This window comes from Daphnia carinata, chromosome 4 (genome assembly GCF_022539665.2).
Source record: "Daphnia carinata strain CSIRO-1 chromosome 4, CSIRO_AGI_Dcar_HiC_V3, whole genome shotgun sequence".
NCBI classification, from domain to species: domain Eukaryota; kingdom Metazoa; phylum Arthropoda; class Branchiopoda; order Diplostraca; family Daphniidae; genus Daphnia; species Daphnia carinata.
Genome location: NC_081334.1, coordinates 2,198,088 through 2,216,298, shown reverse-complemented (window position 1 = coordinate 2,216,298; position 18,211 = coordinate 2,198,088). Strand labels below are relative to the sequence as shown.

The 18,211-nt window shown below is 38.8% G+C and overlaps 6 long non-coding RNA genes across 12 annotated transcripts; 3 read left to right on the top strand and 3 right to left on the bottom strand.

Moving 5' to 3' along the window:
- Positions 1–1,394: 1,394 nt before the first annotated feature.
- On the top strand, positions 1,395–3,660 carry LOC130695430 (uncharacterized). The gene is made up of 5 exons (XR_009002391.2): positions 1,395–2,191; positions 2,256–2,535; positions 2,587–2,682; positions 2,752–3,454; positions 3,615–3,660. It is a non-coding gene; the product is annotated as an uncharacterized LOC130695430 (long non-coding RNA).
- A 913-nt stretch (positions 3,661–4,573) lies between these two features.
- LOC130695233 (uncharacterized) lies at positions 4,574–5,259 on the top strand. Its single transcript, XR_009420917.1, has 4 exons — positions 4,574–4,813; positions 4,868–4,941; positions 5,040–5,130; positions 5,198–5,259. It is a non-coding gene; the product is annotated as an uncharacterized LOC130695233 (long non-coding RNA).
- Positions 5,260–7,450: 2,191 nt separating this feature from the next.
- Positions 7,451–8,121, bottom strand: LOC132087939 (uncharacterized). The gene is made up of 3 exons (XR_009420909.1): positions 8,048–8,121; positions 7,615–7,982; positions 7,451–7,517 (listed from the first exon to the last, which is right to left on the bottom strand). It is a non-coding gene; the product is annotated as an uncharacterized LOC132087939 (long non-coding RNA).
- Positions 7,842–8,345, top strand: LOC130694318 (uncharacterized). The gene is made up of 3 exons (XR_009001985.1): positions 7,842–7,970; positions 8,033–8,147; positions 8,228–8,345. It is a non-coding gene; the product is annotated as an uncharacterized LOC130694318 (long non-coding RNA).
- A 908-nt stretch (positions 8,346–9,253) lies between these two features.
- LOC130695610 (uncharacterized) lies at positions 9,254–10,985 on the bottom strand. The gene is made up of 4 exons (XR_009002434.2): positions 10,395–10,985; positions 10,051–10,330; positions 9,904–9,991; positions 9,254–9,834 (listed from the first exon to the last, which is right to left on the bottom strand). It is a non-coding gene; the product is annotated as an uncharacterized LOC130695610 (long non-coding RNA).
- Positions 10,986–14,364: 3,379 nt separating this feature from the next.
- LOC130695248 (uncharacterized) lies at positions 14,365–17,793 on the bottom strand. 7 transcript variants are annotated; one of them, XR_009002321.1, is made up of 11 exons: positions 17,662–17,793; positions 16,429–16,801; positions 16,098–16,264; positions 15,887–15,961; positions 15,689–15,816; positions 15,522–15,612; positions 15,321–15,456; positions 15,101–15,244; positions 14,938–15,008; positions 14,848–14,870; positions 14,365–14,728 (listed from the first exon to the last, which is right to left on the bottom strand). It is a non-coding gene; the product is annotated as an uncharacterized LOC130695248 (long non-coding RNA). The 7 variants fall into 7 exon arrangements; XR_009002317.1 differs by having other exon boundaries at positions 15,101–15,456; positions 16,338–16,801; XR_009420800.1 differs by having other exon boundaries at positions 14,365–14,508; positions 14,625–14,728; positions 14,848–15,008; positions 15,101–15,456.
- Positions 17,794–18,211: the final 418 nt, after the last annotated feature.

Genomic DNA, 18,211 nt, shown 5'->3' with positions numbered 1-18,211 from the left:
AGATATGGCAATCCGTTTTACCAAAAAAAAAAAAAAAAATTTCGGCTTTTTATTTTCTTTTTTACAGCTATGGCCATCTATCGGCCAGATTCCTATTTAATTTTCTAAATACAACTTTACGCATTCTAGCCATATAAATATATGATTTTTTAAATTAATAACTTTATTTTATTAAAATATAACATACAATAATTATTTTCTTATATTCTACTTAACTTCATTATTATACTATTACTATTAACTTTGCATTTTGTGCTGCAACAATTATAATGAATGTAATTCTAATAGCAATGAGAATAATTGCTTGTTTTAGGTATAAATAATATGTTTGAGTAACATAAAGTCATTATTGGTTGTTGCGCTGTGAAAATAATACACAATAACGACTTTGTATTACTCAAACATATTAATTTTCTTAAGTTAAATTTTCATTTGGATAAGTACTTTAAATGTTTAAAAACATTTAATTTGTGACGGATAAAATTTCTCATAATGACTTTTGCGTCCACAAGAGGCGCCTTAAACCGTGGCTCATCGGACAGTTTTTTTTTCCAGGCATATTTTTATATTGGCTTGCGTGTAGTCTGCTGTCTACCTTTACTCGCTAGATAGACCGTCCTCGCTAGATTTTACTTCTTGACCTCTCTATATAATCTAATTTGTTTCATTCTGATCTACATTTTTTCTGTAGAGGGTCACAAGGTAAGTGTTTTAATGTATTCCTAGTGTGATTACTTTAAAATATGTTTTTGTGTAACAGTGTGAACGACATTTTGCTAGAGTGTCCACAAGCTGGTGGGGGCGGCGGTAGTGGTCCGTTGACGTCACAAACTAAGATGAAAATATCGAAACATGTGTTCGAACTTAAATTCTTGGTGCTTTTTATAGTATGGGGAAGGGGGAAATTTGTCGAAGGATTGTCCACAAGAGGATTGTGGCGGTGGTGGAAGTCGTACCTGCCATGAGATAAACAAAAAACAAAAAAAAACATCATTTTTAGTGCTCATTTTTACGAAGAAGAGGGCAATGTAGCAAGGGATTTTCCTCAAGGAGGAAGCATTAATAGCAGCAATTGTTACAATGTAAACATCAATTATATCTTCACAAAAATATCTTATGTTCCAATGTTCATTGTTTTACTCCTAGTGTAATGAAGCTGACCACACCTCAAAAGGCTGCCCGAATCACTTCAGTGAATTGACGAAAGATGGAAAGCCACATGAGCAATACATTCCAGATGCTGTGACATGCGATGAAAAGGAACTGTTTAAGGGCATCGTCTGTGTGGGAACGCTTTAACAATTTTGATAAAGTCGTCCTCCATGTAAGCCATTTCTCGAAACTATATTTTTTAAAACTTATCTAATGGGTTTGCTTTAGGCTACAGAAAAAGATGTACCTCAATACAGAACATCATACGAAGAAGGCGGCCTGCGCCAACTACTACTTCAAAACATTAAGAATTCTGGCTACATAAAACCAACACCTGTTCAGAAAGCTCCGGTTGTAGTTATTGTTGTCAAAAGAGGTTTAATTGCTTGTGCTGTCACGTGCTCCGGCAAAACGGCAATCCAATTAATTAACGCTGTGTAATTTTGAAACGTTGATGCCCTCGTACTGACTTGATTCGAATGGGTCGGTATGAACTGGGTAAGTTGAAGTAAAAGTAATTTTGAGTGGGCATGCCAGTGATTGCGACTACTAAAAGGTCCAATTGCATCTAAGATACTCAACAAACCCTTCGTGATATTCGTTGATTAAGTCATCTAAAATTTTACATTTTTTCATGCAGGCGGCGTACTTGGTACCGGTTATGAACATATTGTTAGAACAAGGCGTTGCTGGTGCGTCTCATGCCATGGGGCAAAAACCAGAAGTTGTAATTGTCGCACCCACTCGTGAATTGGCCATTCAAATTCAGCGCGAGGCGTGAAAATTCTCCTACAGTTCGGTTTGAAAGTCTGTGGTTATATATGGAGGAACTCTCACGAGCCATCAGCGGTCAAATCTTCAAGCTGGGTGTAATATTTTTGTCGCGACCGCGGGGCGATTCAAGGATTTTCTCGACTGTGAAGTATTTGACTTCTCGCGAGTCAGGTTTTAAATTTTGGACGAAGCTGATCGAGTGCTTGATATGGGTTTCGGTCCCAATGTTGAAAAAATTGTCAATCATCCAACGATGCATCCGAAAGTATGTCCTCGATGGCTTTTGATTATGAGATTTGACTGATGTAATACTATTTGTTTCTCTGTAGGGAATCCGTCGTGTTTGTATGTTTTCGGCTACATTCCCAGATGACGTACAAGCGCTGGCTGCGACGTACATAGAAGACTACATATTCGTCACAACAGGCATTGTCGGTGGCACCAATCCGGATGTTGAACAGCTGTTTTTTTCAGTGCTCGAAAAGAGATATGAGAGCTAAGCTGATCGAAGTTTTACAAGATCTCGGTGATGCCAAGACTATCTTTTTTGTCGACAGCAAAAAGACGGCGGATTTCGTCGCTGCATTCTCGTGCAATAACAACTTACAAGTAAGAATCAAAACTATTGACATGCAAAGTGTCTTAATTTTAAATGTCTAGTCTGCCAGCATCCATGGTAAGCGTAAACGAAAATCGTAAATGTCTCTTCCGAAGCTTCTGTCAGAAGAATATGCTAGCAATCAACTCACGAATCATGTAAGGTATAAAATATATATATGAATTAAGAGTTTTTATGCCTAATGGTGTTTTACTGTCTTATTATAGATGAACAATAAAAGCCGATGTCGAGGTGACGAAGAAAACAACACGTCGAAGTGCTGTCAAACGTGTCTTCGCTTCCGGAGAAGGAAGCGCCGGAAGGCAAAAGGCGTCGTGGTGAAACGAAAGCCGATAAATACGTTGCTGGATTGGATGATGTAGAAATGTTACACGAAGGCAAAGGACACGCTGCCGACAATCCACGCCAATCACGTGCCAGATGAGCCGGAGGCGAACAATGGATCGCCAGTCACATCCGTCAAAAGTGGACGACTTACTCGCGCAAAGGGGGCAATCAAAGTTCATTTTGACGAGGCCGAAACGGCGCATTCGCCAGTCAGATTCACCCGTCCGGCGCGGAAGACCGGCCGAGAAGAAAGTCTCTGTCCAGCTGGAACGCGACCCCGACATTGAGACTTTGGTCGCTACAGCCAAAGAAGAGGAAGAGAAAGCACCGGCCGCCAAACGTTCACGACAAAAGAAGGGCCCGGCAGTATCTGCCGCAACAATGGCGGATGAACCTCCGGCCGTGCCGGCCACGAAACGGACATGTGGTGGCAAGAAAACTACCGAACCTGAGCTTGTTAAGGAGGATACCTGATCGCCACCACCACCACCTCGACGTACTAGAAACATCTAACAGCAAGACCCATCAATGAATTACCTATTTTATTTTTCTTTTGTTTCACGGTAACTCGTATCCTTAAAAGTAAGCACGACAGGCACATTGAGATAATGGTTATTGCTACCTTCTTGCTTTTTAAAAAAGGCATCAAGCCAAACTGCTCAACCATGCAGTTAGGCTTTGTACTTATTTTAAAATTAGAATTAATGAAATAAAGCAAAGCTTGTCATTTCAATCATTTCAGGATTGTGGAGACAAACATTGGGGTTCCAGCGGTTTCCTTAGTTAGGCAAGTCGTTTAATAATGCTTGTTGTTACAACTATTTTTAAAATTATTTTTAACTAAAATTTTTTCATTCACGACATTTGCAGGTTCTGAGCAGTGAGAAACGATTGTTGCTGATGTAGAGTTTTGTAACGGTGGACCCCACAGTCTATGACAGAAACAAGTAGGACAGAAAATTCTATCTTCATCACTAACAAAAGAAAAAGGGAGGTTTGCATTTTAAGGTTAGGTTAGAAACAGAACAACAATAAAACCATTTGCTGATACTACCTTTCATACATTGTTATCACAAATAGGAGCAGTATATATTGGCAGCCATGTAGCTTTGTAGTTGCTTCGAAGAATTTTTTTCCTTGTCTGGTGATTGGTTAATTGAAATAGGCACACGATAACGCACAATCGATGCACTTGTCTCCGTGGAGAATTTTTTCCGTGAAACATGGCCGAAATAGCGTTGCAGCTGTTCAAGAAAGAAAATTGTATTGTCAGACAGACCTAATGTTTACTAGCTTGAAATCTAGAGATGTGTGAAGTTGCAAAACTTCTAGATGTTAAGTGCAACCAAGCTTCTTGTTGATTTCTGAACCCAAATTATGTATTTTCCTAGATTTTTGGATAAATAAATAAAAAACAGTGAATAATCCGGGCTCAAAAACGTGTTAAATCGCTATACTTTAAAAATGCTGTTCATGGTTTTGGTCGCTACATTTGTTTAAATAAAATTGAAATGGTACAAATATGGGGGGGGGCATATTTGCCATTCACGCTCGATTCACGCTCAAGAAGTTTATTAAAAGAGTTCACATCAGTGCAGTTCCCGTCTCGAAAAAACAAAGATTTTCAATTTTTATGAATATTTCGGTTATTAATTGGAAAACAAGATGACGCTGCTGTGCTACTGTTGGTGACTGTGGGGGTAGTGAAACCTGTGTTCGAAAGTTTTTGTGAAGTATGTCATATTCCAAGGGAAAATTCAAGAAAATCTAATGGTGGTTCTGTGTGTTTTCATCTTAAAGTGTGTTTTGCAAGTGAAGCCCACAAAATGCTTGGTTTTTATGTTACATGTCTTGTAATCACCTATGTCAGCTGTCAAACCAAGAAACTATTCGCAACCCATTATGTTGCATTCATCAAACTATTCTGGTGCTCATTGAGAGGTATAAGACTAATGTTTTGTTATCAGAATCTCACTAGCGGATTTTTCTTTTAAGGTTTAGCTCATGAAACTTCATTTGTAAAGGATACTTCCCGTTGAGGAATGTCACCAAAGATGCAAATCCTATGGGTAGGAATACCATGATATTATTCTTCTAATCTTTACCCGCTCATGGTCGCCTGTCAATTGTAATCTAACTGGTGCACCAAATTTGTCTTATGCTGCAGCAGCAACTGTAACCACAGCCATTTCAGCAGTTGCAATCTCTACTTACCCTACCAACAGACATAGACATGCACCTCAACACAATTTCTATTGGTATTCGTAAATTTTTCTCATACCTAGTATAGTTTGTTTGTTTTATAAATTCAATATTCAACCATAGGACTGCCAACTCTTTGCCGTCTGCTGCCTATTTGCTGGCCCTACAGTATTTCTAGCCATTGGACAACAGAAGTAAGTCAAATTGCTTTCATACATTTGGCTACATCAGCAATCTTATATTTCCCACTAAGTAATTCTTTTTCTTTACATTTACGAGTACAGAACAAAGCGTTCTTCCTCTTCTCCACGCCCATCTTCACCTCGCCTGTCAACCCGTCTTCGCCTCGCCCGTCGTCCCGTCTTCGCCTCGCCCGTCGTGCCGTCTTCGCCTCGCCCGTCGTGCCGTCTTCGCCTCGCCCGTCGTCCCGTCTTCGCCTCGCCCGTCGTGCCGTCTTCGCCTCGCCCGTCGTGCCGTCTTCGCCTCGCCCGTCGTGCCGTCTTCGCCTCGCCCGTCGTGCCGTCTTCGCCTCGCCCGTCGTGCCGTCTTCGCCTCGCCCGTCGTGCCGTCTTCGCCTCGCCCGTCGTCCCGTCTTCGCCTCGCCCGTCGTCCCGTCTTCGCCTCGCCGGTCATCCCTTCTTCGACTCGTGGTCGCCCCGCCTTCGCCTCGCCCGCCATCCCGTCTTCGCCTCGTCGTTTTGGTATTGTGTGTGTTTTGCAATGTTTATTGTTAACTAACCCGTTGGCTGCCACCCACCTTTTATCCCCTTTTTTTTGTAGCTTGACAGGGACGGGCCGCGCTGTTCTGCTCCATGGCTATCTGCCATGGGGTGGAGCAGCGCCACTGCCCAAGATTGGCCGAATGGCCCCAAAGGCAATGCACCATAGGGACTTTCCCTTGATCGATGCGATAGATGAGACCTGGGGTGTGCATTCCCGTAAAGGTCTCATCATCGTATCAGCCCGGCCTACCGGCCCCCTTGGTCGCTATCCCTATGATAGCGACGTAGCGACCGTAGTTAAGATGGCGTGGCAGCCAACGGGTTAGTTTTAAGTGTATATATGTATGTATTGTTGTATGTATTATGTGGACATGTATAGTGGTGGATTTGTGGGTGGAAGGAGGGAAAATAAAATGCTTTGCAATGTTATTTATTTGATGCATTTATTTATTTAGTTGTTTTGTTGACTGGTATGGGGATCGAACCCAAGTATTCTAGCGTGCCAATCAGTAGATTTACCATTATGCCATCTATAACTTATTTTTGTCATGATAGGCATTCCATAATAACCTTGTGTCGATCTTATTTCAACATCCGCATCAAAATTTGAATCAGTGGATGTAAGAACACTCATGGCGCAATGATAGCGCGCTGTGCTGAAATGCTATAGGTTTGTCGTTCAAGTCCCATTCCAATTGACATTGTCCATGGTTGTAAAGTATGCGGAAAATGTACGTTATGCATTACAAATATTTAAAAAAAATGTGATAAATGTAATAATGAACACAGCGAACACAGACAATAAACGAACAAATTTTTGAAAAAATATTTTATAAAAAATTTTTATTGACAATTCTCTGCACATTGGAAATATTTTTGCAACTTTAAAAAGGCACAATAGCCCTTTCAAAAGTTGCCGTCAACCCAGGCAGGGGGAGACACTGCCTTGTTGACCCACCGGGGAGATTACCCGGTGATTGGCTAAGAGAAGCCGGAAGAAGAGCCGAAGATTTGGAACATTTTTACTGGAGCGATTAACCTTTAGTTCGGATTTGTGGGTAGCCACGTCGCCCTCCGTGAACACATCATCGGACTAAGCGGACCCCCACGTCCCCTTTCCGGCCAGAGCCCTCCAAACCTCGGTATATGTTGTTTTTATATATACCGTACAGTAGGGGCATGACCCCCTACGGGCTTATTACGAGTCAAGGGGAAACGGGGCTACGGAAAGGAAGGGAGCCCAGATATGCACTTCAATTTTTGAATTTTTAATACCGTTTGGGGAATATGAATAGTGTAGGAATTCCATGTTGTCCATCCAATCATCACAATTTATTCAATGTCTTGCCCCAAACCAAGAACATTTACAGAGCCAGCATTACTTTTCACCTTTGTTAAAAAAAACAAAAAAAACAACATTAACTATTGAACAGAAAATTATGTAGGTTAGATATAGTTAGCAAAAAAGCAGAAAATGCTTCTTGTTTACTTACAAGTCCCTTACTACAAAGATGAGTTTAGGCTTTGAAAGGTTATTTCAAACTTCAACTTCAGGAAAACCATCCGACTCTATCACCAAATAAATACTTAATAATAATTTCTCATGTTTAATTAGAATGTTAATGCAATTCTAGATAAATCTCCTACCACATTGGAAATGACTTTTCCCCATCAAGCTAATGCCAACATCAGTTCTTTAAATATAGCATATCAAACAAAACCTGGAAACAAAGCAGAAAGTAACCAGAACTTTTCAATAAGCTATTAATGGCATAGTATGCTGCACAACAAGTTTTCACCAAGAACTTGTACTTTTACCTTTTAGAATTCAACTGCACATTGGTAACCATCCTAAGGAGAAGAACGATTATAACAATATGGCACACTTGGCGATATTTTGGGATTCGGCAAAGCATTTCCAATACGCGAAGCAACCATTATTATGGCAACCAAACTCGATATAGCCTCCCTGACAACGAACAAATTGACAGTTCAGTGAGTATTCAGTAACAAGCAATTCCTCCGCTAGATGTCTTCTAAATATAGGTACTTAAAAAATTCACAATTTTTTGTTTCATGGTCACAAAAAATACTTGTCGCAAATATGTTCGTTTTCGTTTCTGCAAGTGTAAATGGAGTCAACGTCAAATGTTCCATGGCTATAAGGATAGGAGGTATTCAAAGCCCTAAAATAAATGTTTTATAGCATTAATCTAGAGAAAAAAGTTAACAATAGAACAGGCAACAGTACCAACCAATCACCAGACAAGGAAAAAAATCTTCGAAGCAACTACAAAGCTACATGGCTGCCAATATATACTGCTCCTATTTGTGATAACAATGTATGAAAGGTAGTATCAGCAAATGGTTTTATTGTTGTTTTGTTTCTAACCTAACCTTAAAATGCAAACCTCCCTTTTTCTTTTGTTAGTGATGAAGATAGAATTTTCTGTCCTACTTGTTTCTGTCATAGACTGTGGGGTCCACCGTTACAAAACTCTACATCAGCAACAATCGTTTCTCACTGCTCAGAACCTGCAAATGTCGTGAATGAAAAAATTTTAGTTAAAAATAATTTAAAAAATAGTTGTGACTTGCCTAACTAAGGAAACTCAATGTTTGAATCCTGCAAATGATTGAAATGAATGAAAAAATTTTTAGTTAAAAATAATTTTAAAAATAGTCCATGATAGCAACAATAAAGTTCATTATTAAAAATAATGGCAAAGAATAATACAATAACTGGAATATGGAAGAATGAGATTGCCACACATTTATGATCCTTCAATGTTTGTCTCACAACTTGTGATATCCTAAAATTTAGAAAGAAATGATTGAAAAGAATGACTTCTTAAAAAAGCCATTCATTTTGTAATTTGAAAAGGAGTTTCAAATATCGTTAGGTATTCTCAAATTAAAGTTTCTTGTGGAACAATGTTTTTTTTAGAATTAGAATCAATGTCTTTGGTAAACAATGTTTACTTGACGAAACATTCACTCAAGTATTACTTTACCATTGCTGCCTGATGTGTCCAATAACTGCATGTTTCACACACGACAATGAACTAGCAAATGGCGACTCATGGCGGATCACAAAACTTAAGCAACGTTGCCACATATTTCAAAATGGGCGGCGAAAAAGCAAGAAGGAAGTATGCAAAAACCAAATTAAAACAAGGAACCATTATCTCAATTGTGCGTGCAGTTGGTCCACCAACATGTCGTGCAATTGTGAAATACTTTACAAAATCTGTTTTTTTAAGGATGAAAATTAGACGCAAAATTTAAAGACAAAAATTATAATTACGCATGGAAACAAAAGTCAAAAAATAAAAAGGTAATTCAAATTATTCAATGATGGGTAAAACAAAAGAAAAATAAAATGTAATTCATTGATGGGTCTGTTAGATGTTTCTAGTACGTCGAGGTGGTGGTGGTGGCGATCAGGTATCCTCCTTAACAAGCTCAGGTTCGGTAGTTTTCTTGCCACCACATGTCCGTTTCGTGGCCGGCACGGCCGGAGGTTCATCCGCCATTGTTGCGGCAGATACTGCCGGGCCCTTCTTTTGTCGTGAACGTTTGGCGGCCGGTGCTTTCTCTTCCTCTTCTTTGGCTGTAGCGACCAAAGTCTCAATGTCGGGGTCGCGTTCCAGCTGGACAGAGACTTTCTTCTCGGCCGGTCTTCCGCGCCGGACGGGTGAATCTGACTGGCGAATGCGCCGTTTCGGCATCGTCAAAATGAACTTTGATTGCCCCCTTTGCGCGAGTAAATCGTCCACGTTTGACGGATGTGACTGGCGATCCATTGTTCGCCTCCGGCTCATCTGGCACGTGATTGGCGTGGATTGTCGGCAGCGTGTCCTTTGCCTTCGTGTAACATTTCTACATCATCCAATCCAGCAACGTATTTATCGGCTTTCGTTTCACCACGACGCCTTTTGCCTTCCGGTGCTTCCTTCTCCGGAAGCGAAGACACGTTTGACAGCACTTCGACGTGTTGTTTTCTTCGTCACCTCGACATCGGCTTTTATTGTTCATCTATAATAAGACAGTAAAACACCATTAGGCATAAAAACTCTTAATTCATATATATATTTTATACCTTACATGATTCGTGAGTTGATTGCTAGCATATTCTTCTGACAGAAGCTTCGGAAGAGACATTTACGATTTTCGTTTACGCTCACCATAGATGCTGGCAGACTAGACATTTAAAGTTAAGACACTTTGCATGTCAATAGATTTGATTCTTACTTGTAAGTTGTTATTGCACGAGAAGGCAGCGACGAAATCCGCCGTCTTTTTGCTGTCGACAAAAAAGATAGTCTTGGCATCACCGAGATCTTGTAAAACTTCGATCAGCTTAGCTCTCATATCTCTTTTCGAGCACTGAAAAAAACAGCTGTTCAACATCCGGATTGGTGCCACCGACAATGCCTGTTGTGACGAATATGTTGTCTTCCATGTACGTCGCAGCCAGCGCTTGTACGTCATCTGGGAATGTAGCCGAAAACATACAAACACGACGGATTCCCTACAGAGAAACAAATAGTATTACATCAGTCAAATCTCATAATCAAAAGCCATCGAGGACATACTTTCGGATGCATCGTTGGATGATTGACAATTTTTTCAACATTGAGACCGAAACCCATATCAAGCACTCGATCAGCTTCGTCCAAAATTTAAAACCTGACTCGCGAGAAGTCAAATACTTCACAGTCGAGAAAATCCTTGAATCGCCCCGCGGTCGCGACAAAAATATTACGCCCAGCTTGAAGATTTGACCGCTGATGGCTCGTGAGAGTTCCTCCATATATAACCACAGACTTTCAAACCGAACTGTAGGAGAATTTTCACGCCTCGCGCTGAATTTGAATGGCCAATTCACGAGTGGGTGCGACAATTACAACTTCTGGTTTTTGCCCCATGGCATGAGACGCACCAGCAACGCCTTGTTCTAACAATATGTTCATAACCGGTACCAAGTACGCCGCCTGCATGAAAAAATGTAAAATTTTAGATGACTTAATCAACGAATATCACGAAGGGTTTGTTGAGTATCTTAGATGCAATTGGACCTTTTAGTAGTCGCAATCACTGGCATGCCCACTCAAAATTACTTTTACTTCAACTTACCCAGTTCATACCGACCCATTCGAATCAAGTCAGTACGAGGGCATCAACGTTTCAAAATTACACAGCGTTAATTAATTGGATTGCCGTTCTGCCGGAGCCCTTGACAGCACAAGCAATTAAACCTCTTTTGGCAACAATAACTACAACCGGAGCTTTCTGAACAGGTGTTGGTTTTATGTAGCCAGAATTCTTAATGTTTTGAAGTAGTAGTTGGCGCAGGCCGCCTTCTTCGTATGATGTTCTGTATTGAGGTACATCTTTTCTGTAGCCTAAAGCAAACCCATTATATAAGTTTTAAAAAATATAGTTTCGAGAAATGGCTTACATGGAGGACGACTTTATCAAAATTGTTAAAGCGTTCCCACACAGACGATGCCCTTAAACAGTTCCTTTTCATCACATGTCACGGCTTCTGGAATGTATTGCTCATGTGGCTTTCCATCTTTCGTCAATTCACTGAAGTGATTCGGGCAGCCTTTTGAGGTGTGGTCAGCTTCATTACACTAGGAGTAAAACAATGAACATTGGAACATAAGATATTTTTGTGAAGATATAATTGATGTTTACATTGTAACAATTGCTGCTATTAATGCTTCCACCTTGAGGAAAATCCCTTGCTACATTGCCCTCTTCTTCGTTAAAAATGAGCACTAAAATGATGTTTTTTTTTTGTTTTTTGTTTATCTCATGGCAGGTACGACTTCCACCACCGCCACAACCCTCTTGTGGACAATCCTTCGACAAATTTCCCCCTTCCCCATACTATAAAAAGCACCAAGAAGTTAAGTTCGAACACATGTTTCGATATTTTCATCTTAGTTTGTGACGTCAACGGACCACTACCGCCGCCCCCACCAGCTTGTGGACACTCTGGCAAAATGTCCTTCACACTGTTACACAAAAACATATTTTGAAGTAATCACACTAGGAATACAATAAAACACTTACCTTATGACCCTCTACAGAAAAAATGTAGATCAGAATGAAACAAATTAGATTATATAGAGAGGTCAAGAAGTAAAATCTAGCGAGGACGGTCTATCTAGCGAGTAAAGGTAGACAGCAGACTACACGCAAGCCAATATAAAAATATGCCTGAAAAAAAAAACTGTCCGATGAGCCACGGTTTAAGGCGCCTCTTGTGGACGCAAAAGTCATTATGAGAAATTTTATCCGTCACAAATTAAATGTTTTTAAACATTTAAAGTACTTATCCAAATGAAAATTTAACTTAAGAAAATTAATATGTTTGAGTAATACAAAGTCGTTATTGTGTATTATTTTCACAGCGCAACAACCAATAATGACTTTATGTTACTCAAACATATTATTTATACCTAAAACAAGCAATTATTCTCATTGCTATTAGAATTACATTCATTATAATTGTTGCAGCACAAAATGCAAAGTTAATAGTTAATAGTAATAATAATGAAGTTAAGTAGAATATAAGAAAATAATTATTGTATGTTATATTTTAATAAAATAAAGTTATTAATTTAAAAAATCATATATTTATATGGCTAGAATGCGTAAAGTTGTATTTAGAAAATTTAATAGGAATCTGGCCGATAGATGGCCATAGCTGTAAAAAAGAAAATAAAAAGCCGAAATTTTTTTTTTTTTTTTTTTTTTTTTTTTGGTAAAACGGATTGCCATATCTACTTACCGAAAGCTGATTTACTAGTATTTTGCCTCGGGAATCACCCCATTTCACACCAACTCGGCCGACACTCAGCTGTTCTGCTTTTCCCAACAAGAGATTGACACAACCACATGATTTAAATAGGAAATATACGACCATAACAATGTTAACCAATCCACGTCTGCCAGATTTCGTATCAAAATCAAAATCTTAACTTTGTATAGCAAACCAAGAACAAAATGAAAAGATAAAAAATTCGATTTTGAAAACCACTCATGTTCATGCCTGACAGTTCCCAATAGTTATTCATACCACTGTAAAGCTTTTAAATAATTCTGTACCCATGTGAATTCTTTTAACTACCTTAACTGGTTAAAATCACCCACTATTTTCCCGGACCATAGACGATTTCGATTGAATTGCTATGTCAAAGCAAGGATCACAAGGATCGTGACTTTACCTGAGATGCTCAGAAACACCTTGAACAGTCAAGTTAGTATCAGCCCCCTCATACCTAAATACCACAAAAGAAGGATCTCACAGCACAAAGGCAATTCGATAGGCATACATATAGGGCCTACAGGTTTAAATTATTTGCATTTTAACTCAAAGCCAATTTGGATTCCCAATTGGAGTGCTATGTTAAGGAAAAGATCACAAGGATCTCTACTTTACCTGATATAAACAACATATTGTTCATCTTTCATTTCACTGCAATGTAATACATTTGATGGTATTATAGATTGATTACCAGCATAAAGCTTTACTTTACAAATGTAGCTAGAAAACAATAACCTAAAAAATAGTATTTCATTGAAGTTACTATGAAAGTTCTATTAGTATATAACTCACCTAAAGGAATTAAAAACTTGTCAAGCAGTCAGCACAACGTTTCATCAACACAATATTCAACAACTAATTGCACCGAAATACCTCAATAAAGACGGAAAGTTGTATACTATAGTTTAGGTGATTTTTCCCACATTAATTACTTACAGAAGTAGTGCCACTGTTTTACTACACGAGTCAAGAGGAAATTAGTTCACAAGAAGTTCAAGCATTAACTCCAATTGTTAAATGAAAATACCAAGATGTGTGGAAGTGAAATTATACATACCACAGCTCCTAGAACTTTCTGAACATCCAATTTTTACGCAAAACATTTTTCAATTCATTATCTTTCTTCATCTCACTTATATCGAGAAAGTGAAACAAAGATCAGTCTGGAAAACTTTTGCTTGTCAGTTAATATATACCCGCAAAATTCATTTTAGGCCAAGAATTTCTGATGGGCCTAATGTAGCAGGCAACGCCACGTAACGGACGTTCAGTAAGGCCTGCAAGAAAATGTGGTGGCTATCAGGGCAAGTTGATTTTGAGCGCCATCTATATAATTATCAAGTAGTTTTGCACGCCACCTGTTGAACACCAGTTCAAGTGGTTGCACGCCATCTACTGGACATCAGCGCAAGCAGAAGCAGCCTTGCTCGCCATCTAGCGGGCATAAGGGCAAGCTCACGCCATCTAGCGGGCATAAGGGCAAGCATAGGGGCAAGCTCACGCCATCTAGCGGACATCGAGGCAAACAAATTGGCGCCATGTAGTAGACATCGGGGAAGTAAGTTTGACCGCCATCTAGTGGACATCGGGGCAACTGAATTCCCCCCATCTACTGGACATCGGGGCAAGTAGGTTTGCCGCGATATCATAGCAGTTTTTTTTTTGGAAAACCGTACTTTACACGTCCATCGTTGACTGTCCAAGCTCATTCATTAGTACTCACCTTTATTTTATACATTTATTGTTTTATTGCCACTTTCACCAAAACCTCACCATTTTCTGTTTGCGATTCTTGGAACAAGGAAACCAAGCTTTGTAGTAACAAAATATCTTTGTTAATCAGCTAGCAGATTAACAGTAACCTGGAACTAAACACTAAAGTAAATAAATGTTATTTTACTAAAAGGAATATCATCCAATGTCTGAAAGTCGGACGAGAATGTAAAATACAAACAATAAGTTGTGTTCCTACACCCATACTTACCTACAACTAAAGTAGTATTATTTGCTATCAATTCTTCGCACAGGCTAACAAAGCTATGTATCTACATAACATTTTATGATCAGCTAGCAAAGACCAACAGTAATCTGGAATAAAATGTGAAAAATAATTTTTTTCTACTTTGACATTAATGCAAGAAGTAGAACCCAGAAAAACAATTAGTTGCGTAATTGTTCCTTAATTTAATGTTTTAGCAGTGACTTACCCTTGAGTGCTGAAATTTGAAACCTAGTTTCCAAGAAAAAGAAAGTTATGATCAATGCACAGAGTAAGATCAAATATCCGTTGAATATACTAAACTACTGCTGTGTCGAAAATTTAATGTCTTGCCACTTTATTGCCCACTGGCTGTGATACTGTTTAGTCCTAAACCAGTGAAAAGAAATGTTCTTTTAAACAGATGCTATGATGATCTAACGAGTTAATTCAATTCTAGTCATTGTCATCACGGTACATACCGAAAGTCCCACATGCGCCGCAATTAATAAAACGATGTTAAAAATTTCACTAGGTATACTAGCTGATGGAGAATTCCAGGGGTAATGACGGCTGCAGAAACCCGGGGACCTGCACGTGTTAAAATCTAGTGGCTCATCTGTACCCTAACACAGACCATTCCGGTATTTGACACCATTTTACAGCGCCCGATTGTTCAAGTAGCTGTAACTGGTTTGTTACCACACTGACATCCCAAGACACTTCTAGACTTGAATGCATTGACGTCCGAGCGTAGAATAACAGTACCGCCACCTAGCCGTAACTCGCACCCACAGCCATGCGCGGCATCTGGTGGTGATTCACATCCGCAGCACATCTAATGAGATGACTTCCGTCAGCGCCAGCTCATTATTATATATGGTGGTCTAAAATTTCGAATACTGTTTGCGTATGGACATTTTCACAGAAACATCTCTGGACATCGAACTGCACTTGTTTCCCAGCACCGTCTCCTGGTATAAATAAGAAGTATCTAAAATGTAATAAATATCAAACCATCATCATTAGATGTTTCTTCGTTTTCGACTGCGACATTTGACATTGCAAACCCTTAGGGAAATCCATGGACAGCCTAATTAACACCAGTGCATATCTTCTGGCCATCTTCAATTGTCTTTATTGGGTATTTATTATGCTCGTCCTTCAACAAACAAAAATACGGTTTTGTTCTGTAGTACTTAAAAGAAAAAAAATGCTAACAAATAAAACTAAGGAAATAGATAGTGAGTAGAACCAAACTGTAATACCTTGTGTAAAGGACTGCACACCACATTCCATCCATGCTGCCAACAAATGGCATTTCTAACCCAACTGGAAACAACCTGAAACATGGAAAATTTTCTTGCTCAAATTATTGATCACATTTTAAAAACCAACATTTAAACAAAGTAATTATTAAACATAACATTTAAAAAACTTTAAATAAAAAATAACTGTATCAAACTTCAGCATCAATACCTGTTTAACTTAGTGAGGTAAGATGAAATAACCAAATTGTGTCAATGTCAATAACTTTCGACTTCACATTGCGATAGTTCATTGTTGGATGGGGCATAGGAGTTAGTCCATTAAAAAATTTGGCACTTTGCCTGTAATACCACTCTGTGCAGGAAATGTGTGCCTTGCTGTAACCAACATAGAAAAACCATTTCAAAATACAAAATTTAAACACTGATTTTCTTGAAGTGTCAGTGTTACCTAAAACAAGAAAAGACCATGCTGCAAAAACAATCTTAATTGGTGTAACTAAGAAGCATATTAAAGAATTGAACTAACTTCAATCTTTTACCTTTTTCGGAGATGTTACACTCGCCAGTGTCTTCTTATAATTTCAGCTTTCCAGTGTTCAAAAGCTTCCTGTTCAAATTGGGATACCCAATTTTCGCAACATAAGTGTGCAGTAGTAAAATTACAACTTCTGGTATTATTAACGATTTTTTTTTTTGCTTCCCATAGAATCTCATCGTTGACGTTCATAGCACGGTTCAAAGAAATGTGAAATGTTGATAAGCAAGAGCGTGGCGCACGCTTAAAGATGTGTCTGAACTCTTCAGCTCTGAAAACGTTGTCCGCCATCTTGGAACTAGGAGGCTGTATCGTACCAGTGACGGGAAAGTAACTCCTGATTTGCTGGCATTTAGCAATGTTGCATTTTACTGAAACTAAAAAAATTTAAACAAACAAATTAAATACGTTCAAACTACATTTTTTCATTAGAGACTATGAATTAGATCACAACCCAACTTTAACTGTTTCTGAAACAAAACATATTAACAAAAACTGAAAGTATACATATCTGATCTATTTGGGCTCTGTTAAGTAGATTCCCAATCACCGATAACTGGCCAGAATTTTAAATTCAGATTTAAGGATATACTTTCTGGAATTTGATGAAATTCACAAATTATACTGAAAACTGAACTCCAGTTTTGGGTAACTGGTTTCTTTTGTTGTCAAACAAGTCATTTTTTAAATATCACCAATAATTGTGATGGAGCATGGTAGCTGTGTAGCATACAAGCCCTGTACCTTGTTGACCTCTAATGTTTTTAGGTGTCATACCTGTGAGCTACTTTAGGGCTATGTATGTCAAAGAATTTGCAGTAATCTAATCAAACATTTTACCAACAAAGAAAAGGGTCAACCGCTTTTTGAATGAGTGGGCCTTGACATGCATTCTGAGACAATTTGATGCACTTACTTTTGGTTGGAAATCTACATTTATTTACCAATAATTTTTTTCCTTTGCACAGCTAGGCAATATCCAATCACAACCTTTAAAAAGTAACAAATACCCAAATAATGTAAAGAAATAACACGTCGTCAGTAGTGTTAAATCCTTATGTCACTATGCATGAGACCAAGTTATAAAAAACAGCGTTTGATCCATTATGCGTCATCCCAACAGCCATCTTGTATGAGCTCAAACTATTTTGTGAATAGTCATTGCTGGCACAGCTGGTGCCATGGCAGTAAAATATTACGGGATAAATCCAAGTGATTCTAAATGCATGGCACTTACCGAATTCCAGAAGATGATTTATTGAAATGGCTAAACTTAACTGCCAACGCTATAGCAATTTTTACTGCCATTTGTCTTGAAATTGAATCCAGTGGCAAGAAAGGTTTGAATGGCAGAAACATCGATTACAACAGGAAGAAAGAGAATGAGAGAAGCCTAAACAGAAACACTCCGCGCAACCTATAAAAATTCTAGTCGCCATATGTTTGATTTAGATGGCGCCGGTGCGCCACGGTATCAATAGTTCTATTTTGGAAAATAGGCGCTGATCTATGTAGTCTCTGATACCGTTTTTATTGCCTGCCATTAGATGGCAGCATAGCTGGGCGAGATTGGGATAGAAAATAGTTTTTGCGAATAGCTTTAACTCTTTAGAAATAACATAGGAAAAGTATAAAACAGCAATAGACTAGAGATTGATAATACAGCTGGCTTACAGAATTACGTAACTTGATAACATGCGGATGAGCGAATAATAATTAGCACTAAACAGTTGCCATACCCCTACTCTGGGAAATAGGAACTTACTCTAAGGAAGCAACGGAAGCAA